The following is a 17,212-nucleotide window of genomic DNA, read 5'->3' as shown; positions in this document are numbered from 1 at the left end:
GATTGTTGGACACTGGTCTCTGTAACGGGCTAAACACATATGTCATCGTTGCTTCTCTGTTTTTTACAGTTGCTCAAGCGTTTTTCCTTTGGTTGCATATTGTGCTTTATTTCAACGTTATTCAAGTAGTTTTATTGGTTTTGATGGAATCACAGCACTTCAAATTGGGTGATAGTTGGATTTTGGTTTCTTCTCATTTCTAAGGTCACCTATCTGCTGTTCACTACCTTTTTTCCAGTAGACTACGTTTTTCCTGTAGACATGTTCATTATTCGTAATGTTATTTCATTCTTTGACCTGACACTCTATTGAGCTCTTTAATTGTTCATTTCATCGCATGAGTCTGTATGATTAAGACATTTATTTGACTGTTCTAGATTCCCTTGACGAAGGGCATATTTCTGCCCAAAGTGCATTGGGAAATACATTTTCGTTGATTTGTACAAAACATCCAACGTGTTTATATTTGAAGATCATCTGCAGCCAAATGAATTAAAAGAGATTCAACTACTGGTTACTCTCTACGTCTGATCATTTAAAAAATGATTAGAGTAACATGTCTAAATTTGATTTGATTATGTGTTTACGATGGTTTTCATTTATGATTATTGACTAAAACTGATACACGAAATTTGATGTACGCTTATGATCAAGCGACTTTGGAGTAGTGCACTTGGAATCCCAGGATATTAATCCTGGTCTTTACTGTTTACATATGTAATTAGGAGGCAGACAGAGCCTCTTACCAGGTGCACACTGTTTTTTGTTGAACTATAGAAGAATTGAGTAATTAGTTTCAACTACTTTATACATTGAGTGCATTCAAACTATAATTTCTTATTGTTTATGCAACTTTCTAAAAGTGGCATTTCCCACATTGTAATTCAAAATCCAACTTTACCATAACATAGTATTTTTTATTACATTACCTTTTTTCTATTTAGACATTACAGCTTATTATATGTAATAAGATAAGCCCAATGTTATCCTATGAGAGAGGCAGTCCTTGCAATACTGAAAAATGAAAGCTACCAGGAAATGTAAAACTTAAAAGGTACATGTCCAACTTTTTAAATACATTGCACCCTGCCCGCTGGGCTGTCCAGGGCCGACCCTAGGAGTGACTTATGGGAAACATCCTAAACAACGAAGTGTAAATCACGACTTACCTGAACAACGAAGTAAGAACACCTAGGAATTCTGAACCACGAATTCCTGAACCACGACGTTCTTAAACACGACTCGGACTCTCGGACGCCTGTGCTCCTGAGGTTCACCAGTGATCCATGCCGTACTTCCCTCAAAATACTGCCATGTTTATGGTTTACGCCATCGATGTACAGATGTGCCCTTTATTTTTTCAGACAACCTGCAGTCTTTGTTGCCCCCCTGGTTTGTCAAACACATATTTGACTGTACCGGAAGTGTTTCCTGTTATGCTGCTCAGCTCAAGTTTGGGACTATAGGCAAGCTGAGACACAGCTTGGGCAACACATCCACATCCGACTCGGTACCTTCACGAGGCACGAAGCCATTGGAGTGTGCGGACATATCATCCCAGTGAGTAATAACACGCTAGTATCTTGAGTTAAATATAATTTAAATCGGCTCTTTCTTGCTAAGTACACAATGTGGGCGTTGCAGCTGCGTGCTTATTGTCATAAATCACAAGAAAAAGAAAGGCTCGTATTGTTAACATATCTTTGACAGTTTCTCCGCCAGGGCTTATTTGAACAGGTTACTCGGGAATTAAGTATGTCAATAGGAGGGGAGTTCAAAAAATCATGGAATTCACTAGAATTAGGGAGGAAAGTGAAAAAGAAAACAAATCTAAGTGCTAATTCACTCCCTGTGTTTTTGGATGAAAGCGTCTCAATGAAGCGAGAATGACGGGTGTTAAAATATACGTTGATAAAAGCATCATCAAATGACAAATGATTATTATTCAAATCATCTATTATTACATTTATTTTAAACAAAATGAAAATAATATGAGAATTAAAAAGAACACAGTGGTGGTGAAAAAGGGTAATGAGCAATATAAAAATAATTTGTGGTTGTAATGTTATTACAATACTGCCATCTATTGGACAGGCACGAGGTGGATTTTTTCGTAGTAAAGGAACTCGCTGTTAAAAATGTAGTGGTTTAGCACTGATCGTTGTTTAGGAATTCGTGGTTTAGGCAGTAGATGTTTAGTCATACATCCGTGACTTATATGTATTAAAAAGGAACGTTTGGGCCTCGCAAAAAGTTGAGCTTGCCAGGTCGAAATGGCAGTTTAAAACTAAACACATAGGTTGCAGTGGCAGGCCTGAGGCATGTTTAAAGGGCTACTTAAATGTGTGACACAATCAGTAAATAAATGAGCGTCTTCTGCTGGTTAGTTAATATTTTTTTAGTTTGTTGAGTTTTTTTCGGGTGTATCCTGGTGTCTTGGTACCACCTGAGACACTCCCACTTTATATTCACTTAATGGTCACCTGGGGAGCCCCAAAGTCCGTGCGGTACTCATTGTCTCACCAGCGTACAACCATACTGAGTGCCTGCTGTTATTTTACTATGGAGGCTCTGGTGCTACCCTCGCACCCACCCCTTTGATAAATGTTCGGGCTCCCCAGCCAGCACTCATCCTAGGAATGGCAGGAGTCGGCTCTATTGTTTTTCTCCCGCCCAGGCAGGAGCAACCTTTTTCTCTGGAACAGTGAGGGCAGGAAGTAAATGTTATATTCCCTGCCCACATTGTATCGACCATGGAAAAAGCCTGTGTCCCAGGGGATGGGGTCCCCGGAGATATTGCTCTCTTTAGTCCCAAGATGGGATCCCTGGGGCACTCTTAATGGCTTACGGAGGGTAGAAGAGAGGAGGGCAGCACATCCTCTCCCAAAAATAGTATATAGACCCCCGGAGATGGGGTCATTGGGGCCTTGTTTGGCTCGGGGAGGAACGTTGCACACCCACTTCCCCAAGATTATTAAGTTGGCCCCAGGGGATTGGGTCACCAGTGCCTTTCAAAGGCTCTGAGAGGGGGCAGCATAGCCTGTCTGCCAAAAATATATTGACTTCAGGGGATAAGGTCCCTGGGCCTAAAAAAGGCTTGGGGAAGGGGGCAATATGCCCCCTCCCTAAATAAATAACTTGGCCCTCAGTGTTGGTGTCCCTGGGGCCTCGTAATGCCTCGGGCGTGCGCCTGCACACCTTCCTGCCAAAAAATGTCCCATGCGCTGACCCCTTGAACCTGGCCCTTATCAGAAAGCATAAAATTCAAAATGTCAGGAGCTTGTCCTTTTTTTCTTTTTTTACGGACACCGCTAATCTGCAAATCTTCCATTGATCCACTGTACTGATAAAAAGTAATTATAGTTTTAGCCACCAGGCCTACAGGAGCAGAATATCCTTACCCTGCCCCTCTACATGTTTCTTTAAATCTTTTTCCAGGACGGGAGCCCCTGAGTCCTAAAATGGCTGCCACCATATCTTTGTTGATGTGATGACAACTAATCTGATCTTATATTGAGATCTGTCAGCTCTACGGATACTCTGCCACATGATATATGCAAACATTTTAAACCTTAATTATTCAAAAAGTACTGAAAGCATTTACATCAAATCACAAAAAGCATGCTTTCTGGACCAAGATCTAGCTTTCTGCTAAATTTGGTGTAATTCCGTTCAGCTGTTTTAGCTGTGGCTGTATCTAATTTTCCTAGGGAAAAATGAATGGGGGATATGTGTTTTGGGACCCTCCCATTTTCTCTGCCCTTCTTTGGCAAATCACTCCAAAACTTTCCAGGAAGGAGCTGTGGTGGGAGACTTTGTTTAGGAATGTTTTGTGAAGATTCGGCTGAATTGACGTCATAGTTATAAGCAAATCAAAAAATGTTTTTTCTATGGGAACATGGTCCTAACTATAACTACCCAGTGAGGGGACCAGAGGAAGCCTGACAACAATATTTTCCCCTGAAACTATCCTCAATACAACGCGCCTTTTTCCTGTTGCCGTTTCCACGCAACCAGAAACTGTGATTGTGAGGAAGCCTGACAACAACATTTTCACCTGAAACTATCCTTCTCAATATAACGCGCCTTTCTCCTGCTGCCTTTTCCACGCAACCAGAAACGGTGATTTCTTGGAACTTTAGGCGAATTTGGACCACAGTATGAGCACGAACATGTGACCTGGGGGCAGTGTTCCCCCTCCAATGGGGGCAACACAGGACATTTAAAGGCGGGGATAGAGAGTAAGGGGTGAGCAGCGGCGTCTGAGGAAGGCTACGATTTGCCGAAATGCATTATGCCTGTGCTGCATTGTTTCATTAAAGGTTTCCATGCTCCCCCATGTGGCCTCTTACCTTCTCTGATCAGAGGGGTGTTTGCTAATGGACTTGTAACTCGCTTGCCAGTGGCATGCAAGAGGCTCCGTTCCTCCAAGTGGCAGGAGATATGCTGGCATCTGCTGTTGTAGCTTGCGTTTTCCTCCAAGGAATTGGATCAACTCCTGCCCACCACCAAGTGCAGACTGATCAAGGGATGCTGCCAGGAGCAGCTGGCGATTTTGTGGGGAGCTGTGTGCACTATCACTGTGTCTCACAGCCTGGCTGCAATCTGCATTGGGGGCTAGGAACGTTCCGGGGACTAGAGGAAGCCTGAGAACAACATTTTCACCTGGAACTATCCTTCTCAATACAACGTGCCTTTTTCCTGCTGCTGTTTCCACGCAATCAGAAAAATTGATTTCTGGGATCTGTAGGCGAATTTGAACCACAGTATCAGCGCGACCATATGACCTGGGGGCGGTGTTCCCCCTCTAATGGGGGCAATACAGGACATTTAAAGGCAGGGGTTGGAGAGTAACGGGTGAGCAGCGGCGTCTGAGGAAGGCTACGATTTGCTGAAATGCATTATGCCTATGCTGCGTTGTTTTATTAAAGGTTTCCATGCTCCCCCATGTGGGCTCTTACCTTCTGTGATGTATGGGTGTTTGCTAATATATATATATATATATATATATATATATATATATATATATACATCCTTGAGAATTTAAATCTTAATCTGGACAATCAACAACAGCAAACACTCTACCTCTGCCACTTTGACCACCATGGCACACACATGTACATAGTTATTCCCTAGATCTTATCCACTACACCAACCCCTTCCTCTCCCATCTTCAACTGGTCCTCTTATGATCATGCTATGATATGCACATGTGTATGCATCTGCCACCTTATCACCAAGAACAAAGACATCAATCACCTAGTACTATCATTCAACTGCCTGAATCTCAGCATCTTTTAACCAAATTCATGACAAACTTTACCCACCTCCAGATTATACTTTTTTCAACATAGTAAATGATATGTTACAAGCAGCATTCAGCTTTTAATTCCGATTTATACTACTTCTGTCTCACACACCAGAACTTCCACCACCCTCTTCTGTGCAGCCTCGCCTTCAACCACTAATGCCATAGTTACCCTTTCTGCTGCCTTAACTTATCATCATTTATGATAGTTCTCATTGCAATTCTTAATTCTTCTGTATGCAATGCCTTTACTGCCAGCATATTCTAGCCACTCCAGTCTTCCACTTGGACTACATTCTATTGTACAAAAAGAGCCTGTTAATGAAACAGTGCCATACTCACCTATGCTTTCTGTCACATACACCAGTAAGCCTGTTGTGTGGCAGCTGCAGCCTGCTTGTGCTTTGGTGGCAGAGGACACATTGCTCCTATCTCCAAAAGCCACCCAGTCACAATTGCTGAAATAACCTGTTTCCACTAATGTGTTTCCTGTGTTTGACCATTGTGACTACCTACTATGTAGGCTATCAGAATTGATGGGAAAGCCTGTTCTGCCTGGCATATTGGGGTCCACAGAGACACAGGTATCTTCAGGAGTATTTTTTTTCTCCAGTATTGGGGTGTCTTTCATAGATTCACATGCCTGAATCATTCCCCGTCGTCGGAGTGGGAGTCCCACGGTACATAAAAAAGCAATAATATGCCATAATAACATAGAAAAAACTTGGTAATACCGACCAGGAAGTAAAGTAGCCCCAGCTACAGGAGAAAAAACTTCCACACTCATGACTATCCTAGTAATTTTGTATAGCCCAAACTGCAGCCCATCAGAAGGTTCTCCCCAGAGGCTCAGGCTCTCAGATTTTCTACCGCACGTCATGTGAAGGGAGTCTCCCTGAGTTCTGCTCAGTACTTCTCTATTTTCCTTCAGGAATCTGGTTTTGAAGATGTCTTCATCTAAGAAATCTTTATTCAGGCCTTGTGACTCTTGTGGTAAGCTCCGGCTTTTTAAAGAAGATCCCCACAAGAAGTGCATTTACTGCCTATACCCTAACCATCAGGTGAAGGACTGCAAGATATGTAGGACCTTCCCTCAGAAGACCCTCAGTGACAGAGAGGGCCGCTTGCTTTTGTGGCTACAAAAGCTCAAGGATCAAGATAATCCTGTTTCTGAGGTAGGCAGTATTGCTCTGAGTCTACTGCAGCTTCTAGGAAGAGAGCTGCTGAAGAGGTGTTGTCTTCTCCTGGGGCCAAGATTGTAAAGAGGCAACAATCTTCTAAGGGGTCTGAGAGGCCTTCCTTTTCTAAGGCTACTCCCCCTACTAAGGGCAAACTTGGACCATCCACACCCCCGAGAAGAACAACTAAAACATTACCTCAAAAGATGACTTTTGAGAACACTTTACCTCAGAAACAGACCCTATCGTCGACGATGCCGTCGTCGACTCCTGTGTCGACGAAGATCCCCGTTGACGCAACATCTACGTCTACGGTAACTTTCACTTCACCTAAACCTGAGATGTTAATGTCGACAGCGTCTTCACCGTCGACGATGGTCTATGTCGCTGTCAGGCCTATCTCGTCGATGAAAGAATCTTCATCTGCCGTCGTCAGCGCCCCGTCGGCGGCCAAGCTGAAGAAGATTCCGTCGACGATAGATTCGTCGACGCCACCGTCGACGGTTGCTCCATCGCCGTCGACGAGCATCCCATCGTCGACGAGCTCGTCGACGACTCCTGCACCATCGACGAAGACTCCATCGTTGACGAAGACACCGTCGTCGAGGAAGACATCGTTGACGACGAAGACACCGTCGTCGACGAAACCTTCCTCGTCGGCGAAGACAACTCAATCGTCGACGACGACCTCTTCATCGTCTGGAGCCAAGCCCCAGTCGACGAGCCCGTCGATGGGGCCTCCGTCAACGCCGCAACTATCTACATGTACCACCATGCAGGTTTGGTCACCGTCTACGGTTTTTACATCAACATCAAAGCCATCCTTGCTTCAGAGACGCGGTTCTGGCCTAGAACCTTTATCTTCTCTACGCCTGTCACCTCAAACGGTACCCCTTCAGGTCCCTGACAAGTTACTGGGCTCTGAAGATAGTGAGGAGGTTTCTGACATAGATGAGAGGTTTGGAACGGCTACAAGTCCTTCAGAATTAAACATCAAATACCAAGAGGAGGATCAAGATGACCAACATTCGCCTGAGCATGTGACATCACCTGTTACTAATGTCCCCTCAGCTCAGATGCCAGTAGCATTGCTAACAAATCTACAGCACATGCTAAATGATTATTACAGGTGTTTTTCACCGTCTGAGTGAGCGGATTCTGTGCCTCCTACACCTGTGGTGCAAACGCCCATATCGGATTTAAGACCTCCAAGGTCTCCTCCACCTGTAGCGTCCCATCAGCCTGAAGAATAACATTCTTCTGACGAAGAAGAGAGAGAAGAAGGGGAAGTCGATGACAGATCCATGATGTCGGGGTGGGACGATTATCAGGTCCAAACACCTTCTCCTTCACCTCCGGTAACCGCTGATTCACCTCCAGTAGACGTGGGAGGATTCCATCTTCTAATGGAAAGAGCTACAAAACGCTTCCATATTGACATGGAGACTGCACAGCAGGAATACTTCCTCTATACCTATTATAGATTTCATCTGGAAAGAGGGAGTTAAAGTTATGTCTACTCCTGCATCTATCCCTCCAGTACTGCAGAGGATAGATAAAAAATATAAGGCTCCTGAAAAGTCCCCAGCTTGCCTTATAGGACACCTGAAATTGGACTCGGTGATCGTACAGGCTGCACAGAAGCGATCTAGAAATCCTTCCTCTCCAATTGCAGCCCCACCGGATAGAGACGGCAGGCTTCTGGATGCTATTGGAAAGCGTATGTCAACAATGGCAGCAACTACAGTCCGGGCTGCCAACTCATTAGCCATTCTGGGTAGATATGACCGGCAATGTGGTCTGACATCTCGCCATATGTCAACATGCTTCCAGAGCCCTCCAAGTCAGAAGCTCTGAAAATACTTCAGGAAGGTGAAAGGATCTCGGCTGAGATGATTGATTCTGGAGTTGAAGTAGCTTCAACCGGATTCAGGCAGTTAGCAGAAGCTGTTGTCTTGCGCAGGCAAGGCTGGCTAAGAGCGACTTCGTTCCGCCAGGAGGATCAGGCTAAGGTGTTAGACATGCCTTACGATGGGGAGTTTTTGTTTGGCCCGCAAGTAGAGGAAGCCTTGCAGACAATCAAAAAGGACACGGAGACAGCTAGATGCCTGGGCACCTTACAATTTCAGAAGCCGCCCTTTCGAGGTGCGAGAGGACGTGGATCTTCCTCTAATCGAGGAGGTTATAGACAGCAGTCCTCCTACAGACAAGGGAATCAACGTTACCAAACCAAACGTTACCAGTCCTGCGGCCAGCGCAACACTAATTATTCCCAAAACAAAAGAAAGCTTGCCTACCGCAGAAAGGATAAAAGACAATGAGTGTCATCACCTGCCACCGCTACTGCTGCAGTCTCACATAAAAATTGGAGGAAAGATGTCAAAATTCTACTCAAAATGGTTTTCAATGACATCAGACGGATGGGTCTTGGACATTGTGGCCAAGGACCATGCCCTCGAATTCGAAAAGTTTCCTCCAAACGTCCCCCCAAGGGGCCCACCTCCAGCTCATGTCAAACAGTTGTTTTCACAGATCAATTTGATGTTAAAAAAGGAGCAATCGAAAAGGTTCCTCAGGTTCAGAAATGAACAGGATTCTACTCCAGATTCTTTCTAATAAAGATAAAGTCTGGGGAATGGCGTCCAATCCTGGATCTCCGTGCCCTGAAAAAGTATTTGAAAATGCTAACGTTCCGGATGCTATCACTCCAAGAAATACTGCATCTTCTTTCGGCGGGAGAATACATGGCCACCTTGGACCTCCAAGATGCGTACTTCCACATCCCCATTTTACCTCGTCACAGGAAGTTCCTACGATTCAGAGTAGCTGGCAGGGATTATCAGTTCAAGGTACTCCCCTTTGGGCTGCGTTCGGCACCCAGGGTGTTTACAAAGGTCCTGGCTCCGGTAGCAGCACACCTCCGGCTGGAGAGAATACAAATATTTCCCTACTTAGACGACTGCCTTATCAAGGCGAGTTCTTACGCAGACACAGACAACCATATCCAGCGGTGTCTGTCTCTCTTCCAGTCACTGGGTCTCTCCATCAATTTCAGCAAGTCACAGCTGGAACCATCCCAAAGGCAAGCTTTCTTGGGGGCAACTTTAGACACACAGCTGGTCCGAGCTTTCGTATCGGACGAGAGGCAAGAAAGAATACAGGACATGGCTCGGATTTTACTCTCAAGAAAGTCAGTTTCAGTCCGACAATTCAAGTCTTTTCTGGGGATGGTCTCTTTGTGCATTCCTTTGATATCGAATTGCCGTCTCAGGAAGAGGCTGCTTCAAGAAGAACTCAACCTGTAATGGCTGCAGGTCCGCGGCTCATTCGAGGACCTCATCCGGATCACCCCTCACATCCGAGGTGCTCTTCTCTGGTGAATTCAAAAGAGAAATTTAAAACAGGGTTGCGCGTTCCTCCAAGACGCACCAAACTTTACAATCACCACAGACGCATCCCTCGAAGTTTGGGGAGCACATCTTCAAGGGCTGAGAGTCAGCGGGAGATGGAGTCCTCACCAGAAGGTCTGGCACATCAATCTGTTGGAACTAAGAGCCATCTTCCTAGCCCTCAAGTCCTTTCACACAATCGTTCAAGGGGCCACAGTATTGGTTCGCACAGACAATACTACAAGCATGCACTATTTGAACAAACAGGGAGGAACAAGATCGGCTCTTCTGCCTCAGGAAGCCCAAGATATATGGGCATAGGCAATACAACACATTATCAATCTTCTGGCGGTCCATGTACCGAGAACGGTAAACGTTCTTGCGGATACTCTCAGCAGGACAACGGTGTCCACCCACGAATGGGAACTTCATCAACCAACGGTGGACCTGACTTTTCAACAGTAGGGTCATCCAGGTCTAGATCTCTTTGCAACCAAGAAGAACAGCAAATGCTGGTTCTTTGCAAGCTGGCATCCCCACAAGTGCTCTCAGGGGAATGCGTTTTCGATCAACTGGTCTCAAATATTTGCTTACGCCTTTCCTCCGAAACCGTTGGTTCCCAGAGTTCTCCGGAAGATGAAAAAATAACCGTGTCGCCTGATTCTCATTGCCCCCAGGTGGCCTCGCCAATTTTGGTTCACTGAGCTCCTTCTCCTATCGGAGTGCGAACCAATTCAGTTTCGACCAATACCGGATCTCCTCTCCATCCAGGATGGTCAGATTTACCATCCGGACTCGACTTCTCTGAAATTAGCGGCTTGGCGTCTGAGTACCTTGAATTCGCCCATCTGAATATCTCTGCAGATTGCAAGTTGGTACTAGCCAAAGCAAGAGCACCTGCTACGATAAAAAAAAACATACAGACTTATATGGAAAAGATTCTGTATCTGGTGTCACTCGGCTGGTATTCATCCCTTTCAGGCTAAGCCAGAACAGATATTGCCTTTTTTATTACATCTGGCAAAATCTGGATTATCTAACGCAACTCTAAAGGTTTTCCTAGCAGCCATTTCAAGGTATGCTCAGGATCGGTCCACTTTACTTTACTCTTCAAGAATAATACAGCAATTCTTTAAAGGACTTTTCAGAATGTTTCCTCCGGTACGTCGTCCACCGCCATCGTTGCATCTCAATGTAGTGTTAGCGCAGCTCATGCACCACCCTTTTGAACCAATTCACAGAGTGGATTTGAAATTTCTTACATGGAAAGTATCGCTTTTGTTGGCTTTGACTTCATCTAGAAGAGTCAGTGATGTCCAGGCTTTCACGGTCCATCCACCTTTCTTGCAGTTCACGTCAGAGTCAGTAGTGCTCCGCACAAACCCAAAATTCATGCCTAAGGTGCCTTCGGCTTTCACCTGAATGAGCCAGTCATCTTAAGGACATTTTTTTCTAACCCACAATACCCTGCGGAAAGGGCATTGCATACACTAGACATCAAGAGGTGTCGCCAATGGAAAACTTCGTCAAGGTCATGCAGTGTCTAAGCAAACAATAGCAAGATGAATCTCTGCAGCTATTGACTTTTGCCATATACAAGCAGGAAGACCTTTGCAGGTAGCTCCAAGGGCTCACTCTACGAGAGCCATGTCTTCCTCGACTTCTCCTCTTCAGCACATCTGCAGAGCAGCAACCTGGGCCAGCAGGCATACTTTCACCAAGCACTATTGTTTGGATACAGCCAGCAAGACTGATGCTTCAGTGGGTCAAGCAGTTCTGCGTAATCTTTTCAGATAAGGTGAGTCTCTGTTTCCCTCCTCCTCTTACTGCTTTTCAGCCGCTTATTCATAAATAATATTATGTACATGCTCATGTAACTGCACTTTTCATGCTTTTAGAAATGCGAGTTTTCTATTATATGGTTATGTGCTTTTTCATATGTACAGGCTTATGCTACAAATAGAGTCTTCCAAGCACGGATATATACTGCTATCTACTCTGATTCAGGCATGTGAATCTATGAAAGACACCCCAATACTGGAGAAGAACAATGGTTACTTCCCTGTAATCTGTGGTTCTCCAGTATTGGTGTCTTTCATAGATTCACATGCAACCCGCCCACCTCCCCGCAGAGGCTCATAGTCTACATTGGTTTAAATCTGAGAGCCTGAGCCTCTGGGGAGAACCTTATGGTGGGTGCTGTCGCCTGATTGGCTGCAGTTTTGGCTATACAAAATGACAAGGATAGTCAGGAGTGTGGAAGTTTTTTCTCCTGTAGATGGGGCTACTTTACTTTCTGGTTGGTATTACCAAGTTTGGTTTTTTCTATGTTATTATGGCATATTATTGCTTTTTTATGTACCGTGGGACTCCCACTCCGACGACGGGGAATGATTCAGGCATGTGAATCTATGAAAGACACCTGTCGAGATTGGCAGTAGTGTAAGCTCCAAGAACACCACTAACCTTGTCCTGTGGCCAAGCAGAGACGATATCTGACGCTAAGTCCCTTATTTCCTCACAATACGGAACCCAGCAGAGAATATATACTACTCTGTCAGACTCCGCACCCCAGAGGGAAAAAGGGAAAGAGGATGAAGGTGTGTTCCCCCGACTTCTCTCTGGGACTTGATTTACTCTTTGGGCTGGGTCTAGTATACCTTCAAGGCTGCAAGTGGGATGACAAAACACACAATTACTCATATACTCACTGACCCCTGTTTTTCCTGTATTGTGCGTGTGCCTTTCTTCACTCACCAGGATTCCTCTATTCCCTTCCTTTATTTCCAGTGTAATCCCAGACTTATCTCACTGATGCCGATAAAAGAAAGTCCAAAACAAATGCAGGTTCAGGAGGCTAATACCAAAACACGTGCCTCTTCACAGCACTAGTCCCCTTCAAGAAAGTTACTTCTCTTTCACTCGTGCTCCCTTCTTATTGTTTCCTTCACAATACTGGGGCAGGATTATCCACAAAAAGATACAGTGTCTCTGGCACAAAGAAATAATAACGTTGGCTTTGCAGCGCTACAAATGTCTCGAATACAAAGAGCAGGCGATTATACTCCGGAGATTCAGTACCTGCTTAACTACACAAAAACCTTGCTACAAACTAACAGTGTTTTTCCCTGAGCGCGTCCAAAATCCGGTCGCTTACAGAAATAGAAACACTGTTACATTTCTCGCGTGTTAAATCAGAAGCGTCTCGGCCTCACAAGAACATCGCGGCTACACTTACTATTTAGCAGAAACAAAGTATCCAGTTTCCAAAGCTTTCAGGACAAGTAGAGAAAAGGCGAGCCCGCGCTTTTCTCACAAACAATCAGAATGGGGTTACAATACCAGCCGGTATTCAGGCACTTGAAGTCAGGACAAACAGGCTTCCAAAAAGGCTGTGATCTTCTCGCTGGGATCCGGCGGGGAACACCATCCGCCCTCCTTGATTCTCCAACAGGATTAATTGACAAGCACTTTCCCCTTGGAAAGGAAGTGCTTATATCCCACTAGAAAATCCCAGGGCAGTCTGGGACTTGTAGTTACCATGATTCTTCCTGATTTCTCTGCATACCTGGAATACTGTCCTCGTGATCTCAAAATCGCCACAGAACCCCCTCTCGAGGACTGCCGTCCCGGCGGTCGTCCGGGCTTCCCAGGATACTTTTCATGGAATTGCGCGACCAACTCAGGACAATTCAGATTGGCCAAAGGCTCCCACGTTCTTTCCTCAGGTCCGTAACCCTTCCACCCAACCAAGTATTGGATCCTACCCCTAACCATACGGGAGTCAAGGATAGCCTGCACCTCATATTCCTCCTGCCCATCAATGTCAATAGGAAGTGGCCTATCCAGTAGTCTTGCACCATCAGGACAAGGAAGGAGGAGGGAAACATGAAATACGGGATGTATCTTCCAGGAATCAGGGAGGGACAATCTCATAGCCATAGGGTTAATAACCTCCACTATGCTGTAAGGCCCCACATACTTAGGTTTCAGCTTGTTTTCCCCTTTCAAATGTATGTGCCTAGTGGAAAGCCACACCTTGTCTCCCACCCCATATTCAGGTGCTGGTGATCTCTTCCTATCAGCAAAGCGTTTCTGGGAAGATTGAGCACTCGCCAAGCTGTTACGGGCTGCCACCAACACCGCCTTGAGATGGGCATGATGTTCATGAATGCTGGGTACAGGGGAATGCACGGGTACCTCAAAGGGAAGGGCATTGGGATGATAACCATACAAACAAAAGAAAGGAGAACAACCCAAGGTGGAGTGTATGGCATTATTATATGCAAACTCAGCCATCCAAATTAACATTGTCCAGTCCATATCATTTTGCAGAGCAAAGCAGCGTAGATACTGTTCCAACGTCTGGTTCAGACGTTCTGTTTTGCCATCAGTCTGGGGGTGATAGGAGGAAGAGAGACGAGCATCGACGTCCATGGTCTTACAAAGAGCCTTCCAGAATCGGGAAGTGAATTGGGTTCCTCGATCCGTAATGAGCACGCAAGGAATGCCATGTGCTCTAACGATATGTTGCAGAAACACCTGCGCCAGTTCAGCTGAAGTAGGAAGACTCGTCAACGGAATGAAATGACCCATTTTTGTCAAATGGTCGACGACCACGAGGATCACGGTCTTTTCATTACAGGGTGGCATTTCAACTATGAAGTCCATAGACAATGTGTGCCAGGGTTTTGGAGGAATAGGCAGAGGCCTCAGAAATCCCATGGGTTTGACATGGACGGATTTCCCTTGCATGCAGACAGTACAGTTTTTGACATACTGTCTCACATCATCTCTAAGGTTGGACCACCAGAACTCGCGTTCCACACCTACTATGGTCTTGTAGATTCCCAAATGGCCTCCTAGGGGGGAGTCGTGTATCCATTTCAGGACTTGCAGCTGTAAGATCTCAGTGGGTACATAGATAGCGGACCCATGGTAAGCAAGATCATCTTTTTCCATTCGATGTTCCGGATCTTCTTGTATCCATGCTTGTACATCTGACTCTGCCAGGGCTATCTTCACGTCATCCAGAAAGTCCTGTGTAGCCAACAAGGCTATAGCGGGTAGACAACCACTTGCTTCTTTCAGGATTAGTGGGGGTTCTTCCGTGGTTCCTGCATGTTGGTCTTCAGTTCCACCTAGGCGAGACAGGGCATCCGCTTTACCATTCTGTGGTCCAGGTCTGTACTTGATAATAAAATCATAATCCGAGAAGAACAATGTCCATCTCAACTGCCGAGGCGTAAGCGCCTTCGCGGTTTTCAAGAACAGAAGATTTCGATGGTCTGTGTAGATTTCAACTGTGTGAACAGCTCCCAATAGGTAGTGACGCCATTCTTCACATGCCCTTTTAATTGCCAGGAGTTCTTTATCCGAGATGGAATAGTTGATCTCGCAAGGCGTCAATTTCTTGGAGAAAAAGGCAACAGGATGCAGTTGACCAGTGTCAGGATGGCGTTGTGATAGTATACCCCCTATTGCATATTGCGAAGCATCCGTTTCCAACACGAAGGGTATTTGAGGATCCGGATGGCGAAGGATGGGAGCTTGGGTAAACTGATCTTTCAGATACTGGAAGGAGATAGCAGCTTCTTGGTTCCATACAAACGGTGTGTTTTTTCTCAACAAGCTGGAGATGGGATGGATTATCTTTGAAAAATCCTTGATGAACCGTCTATAGTAATTTGCAAAGCCAAGGAAACTTTGAACGGATTTCACATTTGTAGGCGTACTCCATCCGATAATCGCCTCGATCTTACTAGTATCCATTTGGAATCCTTTGGCGTTGATGACATATCCAAGGAATGCGACCTCCGTGACATGAAACAGGCATTTTTCAAGCTTGGCATACAAGGAATGATGTTGCAACTTCCTGAGAACGATCTTCACATGCTCCACATGTTCATGAAGGGTCGACGAATAGATCAAAATGTCATCGATATACACGATACAAAAGGTTTCTAGACAACCTCTCAATACTTCATCCATGAAATATTGGAAGGCGGCAGGGGCGTTACAGAGCCCGAATGGCATCACTCTATATTCGAACAACCCGAACTTTGTTCGAAACGCCGTCTTCCACTCGTCTCCCTTCTGGACTCTGACCAGATGATACGCCCCTCTAAGATCGAGCTTGGTAAAGAAACGGGCACCCTTCAATTGATCCAACAGCACCTGTATAAGAGGGAGCGGATATCGATTCTTGATGGTCATTCTATTGATGGATCTGTAATCGATGCATGGTCGTAATTCGTCGCAGTCCTTCTTCGGGATGAAAAACATGGGGGATGAGGCAGGCGATGTAGAATGCCGAATAAATCCCGTAGCCAAATTCTCATCGAGGTAATTCCTCAGATACCGCGTCTCTTTTTCAGTCAAGGCATATACTCGACTACACGGTATGTCTGCTCCCGGAATGAGATCAATACGGCAATCATACACTCGATGTGGAGGTAACTCCGTTGCCTTCTGTTTGTCGAACAATGATCGGTAAGCCTTGTATTCTTCAGGAAGAACCGTGGCGCAACAATAGTGTCCTCGGGTACACTCTGTTGCCAAACACACAGAGGGCATGATGTTATTCTTTTCCAGGTCAGGCAAAGCTTGCCTACAATTCTCTTTACAAAAATCCGATGATAGAGTGATGGTTCGCGCCGCCCAACTAACCTTAGGATCGTGAAGGGTCAACCACGGCATTCCAAGGATGAGCCGGAACTGTGGCGCGTCAATCAGATCGAATTGTATATGTTCCTGATGATTCTGGTTCGTCTGCATCAATAACGCACGTGTATGATAGGACACAGGGCCCGATGACAAGACAGTCCCATCGACTGCTTTCACTAACTCCGGTTTGTCCTTCTTCTCGCAGACGATTCCTATCTTCATCGCATATTCTTGATCGATGTAGTTGCCTGTAGCACCTGAATCCAGTAATGCATCGATTTCCATAGCTTCACGAGAATTAACCCACAGGGTGACCTTCAGGTTCATATGAGCTACTGCGGGATGCAAGGTGTTTGCAAGTATTGGTGAGATCGTTTGTAATTGACAACCCAAGGCAGAGACCTCTTCCTGATTTGGGCGTTCTAGTTTTCCGCCGGTCGTCCTGATTGAATCATCGCTTGGGTATTCGGCCCTTGGAATCTTCCCGGCAAGGCATTTCTTGCTCTACAATCCTTAATAAAATGGCCTCCCTTGCCACAATACAGGCATTGCTTCAGTCTTCTTCTCTTCTCCTTCTCTTCCTTGGAGAGGGGTCCCCTTATACCTCCGATCTGCATAGGCTCTACCCCATCAGGCGATTTCGGATGCCCCTCTGTGGTATTCTTGAACCG

At 45.5% G+C, this 17,212-nt stretch overlaps 1 protein-coding gene and 1 pseudogene across 1 annotated transcript in view; both read left to right on the top strand.

Moving 5' to 3' along the window:
- Positions 1–17,212, top strand: part of SYNPO2 (synaptopodin 2) — a 788,878-nt gene that overhangs the window by 379,391 nt on the left and 392,275 nt on the right. The gene's annotated exons all lie outside the window — the stretch shown is intronic.
- On the top strand, positions 9,122–10,579 carry LOC147727356 (uncharacterized; annotated as a pseudogene).

The sequence above is a fragment of the Lissotriton vulgaris genome, chromosome 3_1 (genome assembly GCF_964263255.1).
Source record: "Lissotriton vulgaris chromosome 3_1, aLisVul1.2, whole genome shotgun sequence".
Lineage (NCBI taxonomy): Eukaryota > Metazoa > Chordata > Amphibia > Caudata > Salamandridae > Lissotriton > Lissotriton vulgaris.
Note: the sequence above shows the minus strand (reverse complement) of the source record. Positions and strands in the feature narration are given on the sequence as shown.